We start from the raw sequence: 16055 nt of genomic DNA on the forward strand, positions 1-16055 counted from the left end.
CCCGCGCGGCCGGCCGGCCGGGACAGCGCTGGGCGGAGCTGCCTGGTGAAAGGCGACCCCCGGGGCGAGGGGAAGGGGCTTCAGGTTTCCTTGTTAGGAGCGGCGGAAAGAGAGGGGCTGCGGGCGGGGGCGGGGGAGGAGCGCGGTGAGCGCCCCCTCGGCGGGACGGACGGTTTACCGCGGGAGTGCGGCCGCGCGGCCGGCGCACGCCCGGGCCCTGGAAGGCTGCCACTCCCGCTTGCAGCCGGGGAAGAAACCTTCAGATGACCTGGCCGGACACCTCCTGCTGCAGGACGGAAGGGACGGCTCGGAGGGAGAGCGCCGCGGCCGAGCCGGGGGGACTCGGCTCGCTGGCCCAGCACCGGGCTGCTTAACCTTCGCCAAGTTTTCGGGCAGGCGGCGAGGTGAGGACCGGGGCGCAAGGATGCTAGAGGGCTGCTGATTTTCACTCGACTGCGAATTTCCTGTGAGATGTTAGGGGTGATGTTATAAAAAAAAATTCTTGTAACTGGTAAATGAATTTCATTTGCTTTACTTTCAAATGATAAGTTTAAGACCAAAAAAAAAAAAAAAAAGGCGCACACCTACTCATCTCTAAATGAAAGCATGGAAAGCACTGAGTACTGAGGGATCTTGACGTCTGAGATGAAGACAGTGTGGGAGGCAAGCGGTACAGTTAATGTGTTGTCAACCCAAACAGAAAGGCCAGGTTTGAATTCAGGCGCTGCTACTTACCAAGAGTGTGCTCTTAAGTATCTCGTTTGACCTTCCTGAGCAGCAGTCTCCTTGTTTGTTAAACAGGCTTAGACGCACTAATCCGCTGGGCCTGTGATGAGGGTGAGAGCAGGTTAATGTATGCAAACTGCTTGCCTGACTTAGGTGGGTAGCACTTGAAATGATAATTTCCTTCCTTTTTCCCTCTCAGGTATAACTCATTATTTGGGGGAAAAGAGAATCAAATTTAGTCAGACCTGAAAGAAAGATGATTTGTTTAACCATGTGTCTTTTTTCACTTGGGAAACCGGATCCCCAATGAGTTGGCTGCGACTGATGAGGATTATTCAGTGAGCCAGGAACAGTGCCAGGATCGGAAACCAGAGCTGCAGGCAATGCCCAGGAGTAGGCAAGGCTTTTTCTAGCATAGCCCAATCTCACCTCCCCAAAAAATTGGCTTTTAGCATTATGAGACATTCCTAAGTGGAAATTGATAATGAGAACTATTTACTTTTAAACACCAATTACAGACTAACGTGTATGGGCAATACTAATATTTATCAAGTTCTAACTACATGCTAGATGTTCTCCTATGGGCTTTACATATATTAATTTATTTCTCCTGACATCTTAATAAAGTAGGTACTATTATCCCCTTTGACAGATAAGAAAATTGAGGAATAGAGAAATTAACTTTTGCAACCCTGCAGTTTTAGTGAATGACCCAAGTTTTTTGGCTCCAGACCTGGTCTCAATCACTGTATTGTCTCTCTCCCCCTACATTTACAGTGTGTCATACCAGTCATCAGTACATAGTGTCACCAAAGGTTTAGCCTGCATTTTATTGTAGGAATAATTAGGAAAAATGGAAACAAATGGAGCAAGAGATTAGAATAAAAGCATTTTACCCTTGAGAACTCAGGAGAGCCATTGAGGAGGTGTGTGTCAGCTAATTGAGTGCTTCTCAGCTCCTAATTCATCTTCTTTGCCTTACGTTGTGATATTAGAACTAGAACCTATAAACATTTCTTTGTTGTTAGTTGGTACAGTGTTAGGACTTGTCAGTAGAAGGTGCTAGAAGGACACTACATAAAAAGGGGACTTCTTGGTTCCAGTGCTTCTTCTATGGTGTACAGGTCAGTGGGTGGCTTTCTAGCCAGTGATATGCAAGCAACCAGTGTCTCACACCCTCCAGTAAATTTCGCCGGTTCCCTAGTGTGTGACTTCCTAGTAAGCCTTGCTGGAGCCCCAGTGCATAGCTTCCTAGCAAGTTTCTCTGGCTCCCCAGCTGGTAGTTTCCTCACCAGCCCAGTCTGTGACATGTCAACAAATTTCTTGTCCACCAAGTGAGCCACAGGCAGATTATCTCCATTGAGGTCTCTCAGGCTTTGTAGGGTAGAGGACATGGATAGGGACTGGGGATTCTGTGTTATCCCACAGCCCTAGAGTTGGTGGCTGCGCCCTAAATCCGATATTGCTGTATTCTTCAGTGATCTCTTCTCTTAGTACTCACTGCCCTTCTACTAGCTAATAATTCTTTATATTAAGTTTCTCCTGTTCCAGTTATGGTGTGAATTTTGTCTCTTGACTAGGCCTTGGCTGATACAAAGCTAAAGAGATCATGTAGAACCATGAGTAGAGCTAGAGCGCTGTCCCAGGAGTCAGAAGTTGTCCTCCTGTCCTTAGCTGTACAACCTTGACTAAGCCACTTTAACTCCCAGAGTTTGTTCCCTCGTTTGTAAAAAGGGTGTGACTACATATGACAAGATTTTGTGAGCATCATGTAAAATTTGAAAGCACTTTAAAACTAAAATGCTATCACAATTAAAGTTGTTAATTATCCGTAGAGAAACAAAGAGTAGAAAGGAAGAAGATGGACATATTTTCTTTAAGAAAAAAGTTACATGCATTCTGGTACTTAGATTGTTTCCTGGGAGTAAAAACAGCATTTTTTTCCTAAGATTTATTGTCATCAAATAAAAAATATTATTGGTTGCTTGCTAGGTTGACTTTGCCTAGCTTTTCAGAGGTAAAAACAAATAGTTTCTAGTCTCAAATAGTTCAAGTTTCCAGCTCTATGAAAAATACAAATAAAATTGCAAACATTTTGAAATGCTAATTTCAGACTAATTTGATTGTTTTCTCTTCTGGTATCCTTCGTACTTGCTTTGGTTTTGTCTCCTTTACCCTTTCTGGGTTTGATGCCTGGGTCAAGAAAGAATTATTTCATTGCTGAGCACTCTATGTGCAGAGCATGGCACCAGATAGTTCATGCTATTCCAAAAGAAAAATAGTTTAGGAATCTTAAGAGCTCAAGGAAGAAAAGCATGAGTGTATTCAGTCTTTACAAGTGTTCTGTGAGGTGGATGCTTGTGGGAAATTCCATCTCATCCCCTTGGGTCCCTTAGATTGGGTCTGAGTGTCCTTCCCCCAGCTTCTGTGTTCTTTTATTTCTCACTGCTATCCCCTGCTACTCTGTTTGGAATACTGCCCACAGGCTCCTTGACTCACTTTGCCTTCAGGCACAGAGAATCAGAGAGAACCACCTGGGAGTTAACTTTTCTCCCTGTGCACCTTTCCCAAGGACTGCCCTATGGAGTATAAAAGCCCAGCCCTGTTGCCTCTGGTAGTAAGAAAATCTTAGATGTAATTTATACCCCAAAGCTCCCCTGCAGGGTCATGCTGATGCTAGGATTTTGCCTGAAATCACTTCCTCCCATATCTTGCTTACTCTGGTAACTTATGTATTTTTTCCTGGAAGCATTTCCTTAATAAATCACTTGCACACAATCTTCATCTCAGTGTATGATTCTGGGGATCCTGACCTGCAACATTACTATTCCTTTTTACAGATGAGGAAACTGAGGTTCAGGTATTTTAAACTGCCTAATGTCACTCTCCCAATCAGGGGTGGAGTTGTGATTTGATCCAGTCTGTGTGACTCTCAAGCTCTTACTACTAATGCACTGTTACATTTAAAGTACCTAATACTGAGTGTTTTTAATTAACTATCTGAACAGAAATAGACACAAAATTCAGCAATTGATTGATCAACAAATTACTGTATCCCTAATGATCTCTAAGTGTTTGAGGAGAAAGAATAAGGAACCATGGGAAGTAAGACTAAAGCATGGTGCACCCCCATCTAGAAAAACTGTTATAAAGAGAGAGATCTACCTGACCCCAAGTATGAAGACATGTCCCACATTTTAGCAGAGAGTGTAAATGTCCAATGTGATTTTCAGTCAAGGGCTTTCTTCATGCTGAGGTTGAATTGGTTATTGTATCTTTCCTGTTGTTTCTAACAAATTATCACAAACTTGGCAGTTTTAAACAACACAGATTTATTACCTACAGTTGTGGAGGCCAAAAGTCCAAAATAAGTCTGCTGGGCTAAAATTAAGACATAGGAGGGACTATGTTCCTTCTGGATCTCTAGGAGAGAATTCTATTTCTTATACTTTCCTGCTTTTAGAGGCCCCCTGAACTCTTTGGTTTGTGACCCCCTTCCTCTGTCTTCAAAGCTAGCAACAGCAGGTCAAGTCCTGCTTATATTTTATCACTCAGACACTGAATTGCCTGCCTCCCTCTTCCACTTTTCAATACTCTGATCATATCAGGCCTACCCAGATAATCTCACTATTTTTAAATCAGCTGATTAACAATCTTAGTTCCATCTATAACGTTAATTTCCCTTTGCTATATATATATAGCATATGCACAGGTTCCAGAGATTAGGATCTGGACGTCTATGCAGAGGGGTGGGAGGGGAGCATCATTCTGTCTACCACGGTATTATAGGACACCACATAGTCATAGCCTCACTGTTGATACTTTAGTTCAGATTGTCGACATCACTACTGCATATTATCCCTAACTTTTACCTCAAAAACCTCTCTTGTGTTGCCTGAGAGGACTTTTTGAAACTTCTCCATTCTGCCTAAAATCCTCCAGTGCTGCCCATTAAATATACAGCAGAGTTTAAACTCTTTAACTTGCTTTGTTCCTCCTCTGCCTCCATGCTAACTCTCCAGCCATTTTTTTTCCATATACCCACTGGAATTGGAACCCAGAGCCACCTATCTAATGTGGGCCTTCCAAGACACGCAGCATCTATTCTAGATCCCTTGGAATATAATTAAACACAGAAATTTCAAAATTGAATTTTAATGTTCAGATTAAGGCAGTGAGGTATAGTGCCTGGCCCATCACCCACCGTGTTTGGAACTTGGGGCAGCTGACCCAGATGTCCTACCCAAAGTCAGGCCGGAGTCTCCTCTTCCCCTCACATTCCTCTTACAGTCATCCTGAATTGCTTTGTTTCCTTGGCTCACTAGGTCGTTTTGTTGTTCTCAGTTTTCCTGACATGCAATCCGCTCTCTATGTGTGGTTTATACCTGCTCACCCTCTAAGACAAACTTCTAAAGTCACCTTCTCTCAGAAACCTTTTCTGACTCCTTCCTCCTTCTAATACAATGTGGAACTCTCCTTATGTCTCCATGTACCCTTCGTGGAAATAGGGCTTCTGATTCACTTCCTTATTTTCCAGCTTGTCTTCCATAGAAGGATGGGTGGGTTGTTTGTTTATTTAATTTATTCATCTTTGCATTCTTACCACCTTGCACATTCTCTGGCACAATGCACATGCTCAACAGAATTCTGTCCAATGTGCAAAGTGATGCTGTATACAATTTTATCATATGAGCACCATCTTAATATGTTATGACCACCTTAATATGAATTTTTATCTTTAGTATTAAATTATTATCTCTTACACCCATACTAATGTCTTAAAAGACTGGAATGCAAAAGAGCAGAGCACATATTGATGAAGAAAAGACAAAATATACTTAGCCGTGAGTCTATGGTTGAGAAAAGAAGGCAGATTCTTCAAGAGTTTGACGGTCTGATCAGGGTCCGAGAGGTGATAGTAGTAGTGATGGTGGTCGTAGAGGATAAACTTTACCCACTCCATCATTTGTCAGTTATTAAACCTCCTCTCACTTCTGCTACAGTATTCACACAAAAATGCTAATCCATATTTATAAGGGAGATTTATTTAACATAATGCACAGCTTCTCATACTTTCCTATCAAAATATCTCTAACAATTATGTATTCACTCACCCCCAGCGAAAAGTAATCTTATTTAAAGTCTCCAATTTTCATTTAAAAATTCATTTGGATTTTAGATTCTACTCTGTAGAAGTACATATTTATACAGCTATAAAATATGACACCTTCCCCAGACTTTGCCTAAATTATGTTCCAGGAGGATTTGCTATGTTTTCCCAGTGGTTTCTTGACCGAGTGAGGCAGCTCCGTGTGTGTGCAGAGCTCGAGTCCAGTGACCGGAAATACAAGCCCAAGTTCTGGAGGAAATTTGGGCTGCAGATACAGATGTGGGGACACTTTGAAACCTTGACCCTTTGCCTTGCCTAACAGAGTGCAAACTGTGATGAGAAAAGTACTGAACTGGTTTACAACACCTTTTACTAGGCAGAGAGGAGAGAAAAGATCAGTGAAGATAACTGTATTCCAAGGTGAGGACCTAACATTAAAAAATCAGGGCTCTTGATGCTACTCGGTAGAAGGTTTAGGGGCTTAGACTCCTCCAAACACATGCACAAAATTGCATATTTTATTTATCAGATTACATTATAATGTGAATTCTCTTTACCTCAAAAGCTTAAATATTTTAGTGATTGTAAATTTTGGGTTTATATTAAGTAAATTAGCACGGAAGGATCAGAACTGTTTCATTTCAGTCTAGAATTAATATTCATTGATTGTGCTTCTGCATTTCATAGAACTGTCTTACTATTTTTCAGTATTGCTCTTAGTATTGAGAGGGAATGTATTGTCCAATGTCTCTGAAACTCAGGAACTTACTCTCAAAGAGGAGTCAGTCAGTCACCTCACCCTGTGCAAACAATCTGGGGACAGGCAAAATTTTACTATTTAAATCTATGAGAGCATTAGATCATTTTAGTTGCTAGAAAGTTCCTAACATACCTCTTTGTGGGAAATTCATAGACATGTGGCATATACAAAGTGGGAAAGAGAACTACAAAATCATTTGAATCATTGACCCATCTAAACTACAGAGTTCACAGGATGTGGAGGAATTTGACCAGCTCAAGAAAACATGAAAATATTTTTTTTGCTCTTTGACTTTAAAATCATTGCAATATTTTATGTAAATGATAATGAGTAAGACCTCTTTATTCTTTTGTTACCTTATTTAACATATGCACAAAATATAACAAGATAATATTGTATTTGGATCTGGAAATGTATTCCTTCTCATGCAGTGTTACACAGTCATACTTCTTGAATGTCAGTGTCTGAATTTGTGGGGTTTTTTGCCTTTTACTTAGTGCCTGTCAATCTTTTATCACTTCACATTCTATTGATCTCAAAAAGATATTCTCATACCTTTTATACACTTAGAACTTTCTTACTAGATTTTTTTTAAACTCTCCAAAAATTCTGGTACTTCAAATTCATGCCATCAGTAGCTATATTTATCACCCCTTTTTTATTTGTGTGCAATTTGCTGGCTCTTTCTACTTTATGATTCTAAATCTTTTAAAACCATCTTACCATTTTTTCATGCATTCGTCCTTACAGAAAATTCTATCTGTAAAACACTACTGATCTCTTAATTTCTACTTATATTTTTTCATATTATTTATTCCTTCTGTTTCCAAATGTGCTGCTTAATTTATATTTCTGTATAATTTATTTATAATAGCTCCTTATTATATGTCTTCAGTTCTCCATCAGTTTCCATGATAATTTTTCTAATAAATTCAAAATATTCTACATGTATTTTTAATACAATGTCTACTGCCCATATTCTAATCTTGTATGTATTATTTCTATCATTTTTGTTCTTAATTTAAAATGACAACAATTTTTATTACAAGAATGTAAAAGAAGCAATAAAAGGACAACATTATCATGGGCTTAATTTTTGTCAGTGAAAAATCTTGTAGGTGTAAAGAAAGTTATGGAAAGAAAGTGAATATGTTCTATTTTGAAATAGTAAGGAATAGTCAGATGTGTTTTCTAGTCTTTGGAAAAGCATATTTCAAAAAAATTCAAAGAAAAGTTCATCATGTTTCCTCATCCAGATTATTGAGAAGCAAAAAATACTCATGAACATTTAGTATCAATGAGAATGTAATTCTAATCCTACTAATTGTAATAATTTTTCATATTTTTCCAAACACTATTCTGAGTGGTATGATTTGCTTTTAACCATTTTGAGTGTTAGAGATGTCTTTCAGAATATGATGAATCTAGTGATCTTATCCCACCCTTCTCCCTCTACCACAAATGCATATATATATGCATCTTCTAAATATTACATATAATTTCATGTAATTTATAGGTCCATTGAAGCTAAACCATTTGTTTTGATGAGGGATTCTTTGGAAGTCCAGCTTAAATCAACCTTTTATGTAAAGTTTTTTATTTATTTATACATAATCAGCTGAAAGTAATCTTCTCTGATGAACTCCTATGAAATGCTACCTGATCCTTCTCATCACATTTCTTTCTGCCTTGTATTACATACAACATTCTAGTCATATCTCAGCCTCATGCTAGGCTGGATCGTGAGAGCATGCCTTCATGTTTGTATTCCTCACAGAAGTGGAATGAGTGACAGAAAATACAATAGTAGAAAAAAATGAATATACATAACCACAATGAATATGAAAGGGCCAACTGTATCTATTAAACACAGAATCAACTGATGCTAGTAAAGTAAACCCAAAATCTTAAAATGTATCTTAAATGACAAAATCACAAGGAGCTTGCCATCTGGGAAGGTATTAAAGTCTTAAGACTATTGTACAACATTTTACCTATCAAGGAGAATAATTTTAAACATAAAAAAGGGAGGGCACATTTCTTTAAAGGAAAATCGTAGTTTAAAATGAGACATGGGATAAATTGAAATCATTTAATTGCTTTAGAGGATCTTAATCTTTCACCTTCTCTTAGGTCTTAGGGCAATAAAAGAATCAGGAAGTTTGCAAGCCATTGTCTGTAATCTCTGAAGAAAAGTGGACATGAAGGGATTCAGTAGAAGACGAGTGAAAAGCAAAGCTATCATGATTTTCCAAAGAGGTGAAAGATGAACTCCAGAAACTATATACCACAAAAGTTAGGACATCGAGAAAGAAGTGATAACATGAAGCTCGTCTAGCTTCTTAAAAAACAAGTCAAATTTAAAAATGCACATTTTTACGTATAAAGCACAAGTTGTTTGTTGTGGATCAATGTTAGCTTAATCATTAGTCATTAATGCCATCAGTGCTTTTCATATATCTGCAATAATACTCAAAGATCAGGCTTCTGTCACTGTGTTTAATTAATCTTAAAGTTGGTGCTGCACTTTGCAAATGCTCTTTAACACATTCTCCACATCTGGTTTGTGCAGCATGCACAGAATAGGTTTATTACTTCCCTCTCGAGCACTCAGTATTTAATATATGTTCTTCCAATCAACTCCCATTTTTGCCTCATATTAATTTTGTAGGCTCACTCCTGATCCTTTTTCAAAAGACCTTCTAAGCCTTTTCTTTGATAATCCACTGACCGTAAAGCTATCAGATATGAAGACCACTACCACAACTTTAATATCGTAAATTGATAATTCAAATGTAATCAATATGTTTAATGTACTGTGCACTTTGTGTAAATAAAAATATACTATTAATAAATATAATACAATTAAAAATTTTACGTAACTGTGTGATAAATTTTAGCTTATGTTATTTAAGGGCAATTATGAATATTTTACCTACAGTTAGTATTAGTTGTGGCAGTGGTCAATTGCTAGTTATATATGGTCTAGATTTAAATGAATTCCATCTAGTTTTGAGTCTTAATTTAATAATTTGCATATATTAAAGTCTTGTAGTGACTGCCATTTTACTAAAATTTCAAAATTTTGAGGGCATATTTTTAACATATGTTTTTTACTTTAGGCTGTATTTAAATTTTTATTGTCAACAGTATCTTGACAGGAGAACTAGAAATATGGAAATATTTTCTTTAACAACAATAGGTGTTGAAGAGGTAAAGGGTCCTGTATACCTGGTCTGTTTCATTGTGTAACTGCAGGAGCTTAGGGGCTCATTCAAACACCTTACAGGCCTCAAGAAGGACAAACATACTACATTTTCCTCTTCAAGCCCAGAAGCCATTTTAAAGGCTTTCAGTTTATGTTTATGTATAAACATTCTCTGAAGCTCCCATTTTAGCAGAAAGCTAAATAAAAGAAGTTTAAAATTTCCCAGTACTAATGGAGATTTACTTCATAGCCCTTTTCTTTGGAGACAAATATAGGTCCCTCCTCAAGGGCAGGACTATTTGTACATGAGGTATGATTTAAAAAGCTAAAAACATCTTTTCTGCTCTCTCCAAAATGCTTCACTATGTTTTGTCATATTGCCTGATAATTTTTCCTTAGAGACTTGTCCTTTTGAGATAATAGAATGCAAATGTCTCTGAAAGGGTGTTTCTGCTTTAGTTATGCTCATATGGCTACTAGTGAACAAAATACATTCATTACAGGATAAAGGGAAGATTGCCAGCTAACAAATCCCTAGAGTGTGTACTACACCAAACGTTGCTTAGCAATTTCCATGATTTTCTCAGTCTAGTTTATAAGAATAAAGAGATTAAACATCAAGGGAATATGGGTTTGTTACATAAAGTTGTACAATTGGTATTCTTTGCTTCTAGTCTCCCTATTGATTTAAAAACAGTGGATATGGAATGTTAACAAGTAGGTGATGGAGAGTGGGTACTACTTTTATTTGAGTGGTATGGAAAGGCCTCTCCTAGGAGGTGACTTTTTTAAAAGAACTTTAAATTTTATTTTTCAATTACAGTTTACATTCACCGTTATTTCGTATTACTTTCAGGTGTACAGCAGAGTGGGCAATCAGATACTTTACAAAGTGTCCCCCTGATATTTCCTGTACCCACCTGGTACCATACATAGTCATTACAATATTATAGACCATATTCTCTATGCTCTACATCCTCGGCACTATCCTGCAACTACCAACATGTGCTTCTTAATCCCCTCAGCTTCTTCACCCAGACCCCCAACACCCACCCTCTCCAGCAACCATCAGTTTGTTCTTTCTATGAGTTTGCCTCAGTTCTGTTTATTTATTTTGTTCTTTAGACTTCACATGTAAGTGAAATCATATGGTGTTTGTCTCTCTGACTGATTTCACGTAAGGTAATACCCTCTAGTTCCATCCATGGTGTTGCAAATGGTAAGATTTTATTCTCTTTTATGGTAGAGTAATATTCCATGGTATATATGTACCACAACTTTTTCATTCACTTATTTATTAATGGGCACTTGGATTGCTTCCATAGTTTGGTTATTGTAAATAATTCTGCAATGAATGTAGGGGTGCACATATCCACTCAAATTACTGTTTTGAGTTTCTTCAGATATGTACCCAGAAGTGGAATCACTGGATCATAAGACAGTTCCATTTTGTTTTTTGAGGACCCTCCATACTGTTTTCCATAGTTGCTGCACCAGTCTGCATTCCCACCAACAGTGCACCAGGGTTCCCTTTTCTCCACATCCTAGCCAGCACTTGTTTTGTTTGTTGATTGTAGTCATTCTGACAAGAGTGAGGTGATATCTCATTGTGGTCCTAATTTGCATTTATCTGATGATTAGTGATGTTGAGCATCTTTACACCTCTATTCGCCATTTGTATCTTTTCTTTGGAGAAGTGTCTATTCAGGTTCTCTGCCCATATATTAATTGGGTTGTTTCTTTCTTTGGTGTTGAGTAGAATGAATTCTTTATAAATTTGAGATATTAACCCCTTATCAGATCTATCATTGACAGATATCTTTTCCCATTTAGTAGGTTGTCTTTTTGTTTTGTTGATGGTTTCCTTTGCTGTGCAAAAACTTTTTAGTTTGATGTAGTCCTGTGTGTTTATTTTTCTTTTGTTTCCCTTGCCCGAGGAGATATATCAAAAAGAAATATTGCTAAGAGAAATGTCAAAGATTTTACTGCCTACATTTTCTTCTAGGAGTTTATTCTTGTATGTGGTATAAGAAGGTGGTCCAGTGTCATTTATTTGCATGTATCTTTCCAATTTTTCCAACACCATTTATTAAACAGACTGTCTATATCCCATTGTGTGTTCTTGTCCTACGAGGTGATTTTTAAGCCAGGACTTAAATGAGGAACAATATTCAATTGTATAAAAATCTGGGGGAAGGACTTTTCAGGCAGAGGAAAGAGAAGTATCTAGGTCCTGAAGTGGTAAGGAACTTGATGTGTCAGAGACTATACGATTTTCACTTTCATTAATTTATACACTCAAATTATACTATCCCATAGATTAGTCTGTAAGGCCTTTCACAAATTAGACCTTGCTTAAAAGTTAATTCTCCCCCAGCTTCTTGCCATGCACCATGCTAATCCTTGCCTCTATGACTTTGGATATGCTGTTTCTTTCCTTTGATAGTCACTCATTCATTCATTCTTGCAGGATAAACTATGACTTATCTCTTAAACTTCACCTCAAGTATTCTCTCTTTTAGGAAGTCCTCCCTTCTCTCTCCTACCTACCATTTATAGAATTATTCATTCTTTGTGCTCAATTGATTCTTTGTGTTTTCTTCTGAAAGAGAAGGATGTTGGCCTCTCTTAACAATGTGCAATGTTTACACAATCAGTGTGTTCACTACACATCATCTTTTTTTAATATCCTGTATTCATGATTTCAAATCAACTGTGATTCAGTGATGCTTTAAACATCATTTTAATTTCATTAATTAAAAAAATATGTATACATTGAAAAATATAAGTTGTGACAACAGCATGGAAATCTTTGTATTAAAAAGTAACTTAAATTATAACTGAAATAGACCAAAGATACATGGAGAAGGTGTGAACCACACATACATAGCTGAAAGCTAGCCTGGAGTCATCTTGAGTGACTCTGTCCAAAAAGGCTGCCTAAAAGGCAGTAGGATCCCAACAGAGAGTCTGTGAAGATACGGACTCCTGAGACCCAAAGCCCAGTCAGGTGCAGGTGAGAGAAGCCTGCAGACGAGTGGGGAGAGGAGTAAATGGTTCTGCAGAATCCCCCAAGGAGCTGAAACCCCTGGAAAGGAAAAGGAGCGACAGCCAAGCCGGAAAGCAAGACGGCAGCTCACTGATGCCAGCATGCGGAGCTTTCCTGGCCCTCACCTCTGCTCCCTGCACTATCTTGAACCTGGTATGGTCAGAAACAGTGCAGGCTAGCAGTTAAGGAGGGGAAGGAAGACAAGTTGGGAAAATAGGGGAGTATCTTTCCAAGCCGTACTTTCTACTGCAGGCCTGCCTTCTGTTGCACAGCTGATTAGGTGAGTGCAGAAGCTTTAATTTTGAATGAAGCTTGAAGTTTTTATTATTACTTTAGCTACACCTATCAGTTTCAGAAGTGAAATAGTTTAAGTGACAAAAGTACCAGGAGGATTTATTATTTAAGAGAGCTATGGGGGACCAACCAAGATTTTATCTAGGGGAAGGAGAAGAATCGCCCCGTAGAGGATACTTCAAGGAACATTATGAGAAAAAAAGAAAGTTACTTAATGATTTCATTTTGCCAATTTGTTTCCTTCATAATATTACCCTATATTTATATATCCATTCCTGCATAATATATCAAAAACATACATTTATCTATGTGCATGTATAATATGGAACACATGCTACAGTTTTCTTGATTTTTTAAAAAATTCTTATTTGGTTATTCTCTCAATTTTATTTTTATATATTCTTTGTAAATGCTATAGCTATAAGCAAATAAGGGTAAAGTGCTTATATTCAAGATTCTACATGTGTTTCTTTATAATTGATAAAATCATGTTTTACCAAAACCCCATGTGCTATGTGATATATTTGACCCCCTCTCATACTTGCATGTGACTGTTTATAAAACACAAATCAACTCAAATCAACAGGACCAGAATTATATTTGAAAAAAATATATGTTCAATAAGATGTGTAAGATGAGGCAGAATTAATTCTAAGTGAGTTCACAGAGGATTTGAAATTAGATGTAAATCTGTAATATCATATTACTTTAGATATGGATTAATACTAGATTTGCATTCACAGAAAGGTATTATGTTTACCTCTGAGTACAGAACATTAGAACAGATATCCTATCTTTACCCTCTCTTTTCCTCCTCTGCTACCTAAATATCATTAAAAAATCTGTCCATCTTGATTATCAACATTAAGAGTGGTTTTGAGGAATGCAAAGGACCTAAAATTTACCTTTTAGTGGGCGATAGAATACAATTAAGAAATATTTTTATAAGTGCAGAAAAATTTTTTAAGAGGAAACAATTTTAATACCTTAAAAACCTGATTTATCAAATACTGAATTTTAGATAGCAATGCTATCAAAGATATAAAAAACACACAAAAGATTTTCCTGAATAAGTGTTCCACATTTAGCTTAAGTAATTCATTTAGGACATAGCCTTCCACTATCAGTATGTGGGTATTAAGGAATGTTATTTGAAACAAATATTGAAAATTCTCAAAATTTAGGTCCTATGATTTAGAATTTAGATGTTGTCAAAAGGAGATTAGACATAACTCAGACAAACAATAGTGGGGGGAAGGATTGGGGAGGGGGTGGGGCAGGGTGAAGGAAATCAATGAGGAAAAAAGGGCCATCTGTAATACTTTCAACAATAAAGACAAAAAGAGATTATTGTTGGTCATACCATTTAAATGATATATATGAATATTCTGGTAAACAAAAGCCATTAATGGCCTATAATCGCATCCTCACTGGTATAATGCAGGATAAAGTACATAAAATATCTATTTATATTATTTCATTATTAATGACCATGAAAAATTTAAACCCTCAAGAATATTATAATGAATAGTTATTGATACTCAGCATTACTCTGAACATTTGCTTAACAGTACTGGTTGTAATTCAATGCATCATTGCACACCCCTAATCTCCTACCCACGGACTGTTCTCCGCTACCTCCTTACTTCTAGAAGCCCTTTTTCTTCACATTGGCCATGATCCCAGATAAAGTACTCACCTTCCCAGACTCTGTTTCTTTTTTTTAAAAAATATGTTTTTGTTGATTTTTTTAGAGAAGAAGGGAGAGGGATAGAGAGAAACATCGATGAGAAAGAAACATCATTGATTCGCTGCCTCCTGCAAGCCCCCCACTGAGGATCGAGCCCGAAACCCCTTGGTTCCTAGGTCGATGCCCAGCTACTGAGCCACACTGGCCGGGCCAGACTCTGTTTCAATCAAGTGTGACCATGTAACAAACGTGTAGGTAATGTGATAGAAGTATGGATCTGCTAAAGACTCCTGGGAATGTTTTTGTTTTTCTAACACAGACACTCTTCTCGTCCCTTTCCGTTTTCCTAGCCTATAGCACAACTGAAGAGGGAGACCATCTTGCCTCCATGATTTGAAGCATGAAGATAAAAGCTTCACTGTGAGGACGGTGGAGCAAAATGATGGAAGGGGCCCTAGCCTGCCTTCAGGCTTCTTGTTATGGGAGGAAAACAAAATGCTGTTATCAGCTTAAGCTATGGAGATAGGCTTCTACTTCATGTAGCTAATTATATCACAATTCATACACTATACATAAAATTGGTAAAAGTGTTCATTTTCAAGGCTTAATCCAAGAGACTCATGATACCTAACAATAAAATCTCAAAAAGAAGTATCGTTCTTTAATTCATTGTGAATTTGAATTGGTCTTTCACAGTCTTTTAGTTACCTAACTAGTAAGTACATTGGAACATTTAAATTTCCGAATAATGCCGGTGAATCCTGTTAATGTCCCAGTGTGAATATGACTGTGTGTGTGTATGTGCATGTGCGTGTGTGCACATATATTCAAGGTGCCTACAGGATGACTATTTCCTGGGTTACTCGGTGGTAGTGATCTCCAACCCATTCTTTAAATCTCTCCATCCAAGTTCCACTTCCTTTGGAAATAGATCTTAATATATCCCATTGAATATATCCTAAATAGATAATATATCATATATATAATAAATATATAATACATCCTAAAACATTTTGCTACACCAGCTCCTTAAAGCTTGAATACAGCAAATATGAAGAGTCTGGAACTTCCTTATATGGTGGTGTGGAAATCTCCAGATGATTCAGGGAGGTGGGAATACATTTACTATATAAAACCTGAGCATCCATCACCTATGGTATACATCAGTGTCACTGCCAGATCATCGAGCTCTGAGACTTGTATGAGTGCTTCCATTCA

At 37.6% G+C, this 16055-nt stretch overlaps 1 long non-coding RNA gene across 2 annotated transcripts; it reads left to right on the top strand.

Annotated features, from left to right (window-relative positions):
- Window positions 1-162: 162 nt before the first annotated feature.
- Window positions 163-15480, top strand: LOC308561759. Of its 2 annotated transcripts, none has more exons than XR_013999550.1 (3): window positions 163-404; window positions 14902-15092; window positions 15188-15480. It is a non-coding gene; the product is annotated as an uncharacterized lncRNA (long non-coding RNA). The 2 variants fall into 2 exon arrangements; XR_013999551.1 differs by having other exon boundaries at window positions 330-404; window positions 14902-15088.
- The last annotated feature ends 575 nt before the right edge of the window (window positions 15481-16055 follow it).

Source organism: Miniopterus schreibersii, assembly GCF_964146895.1.
Source record: "Miniopterus schreibersii genome assembly, chromosome: 9".
In the NCBI taxonomy this organism is placed as follows: Eukaryota; Metazoa; Chordata; class Mammalia; order Chiroptera; family Miniopteridae; genus Miniopterus; species Miniopterus schreibersii.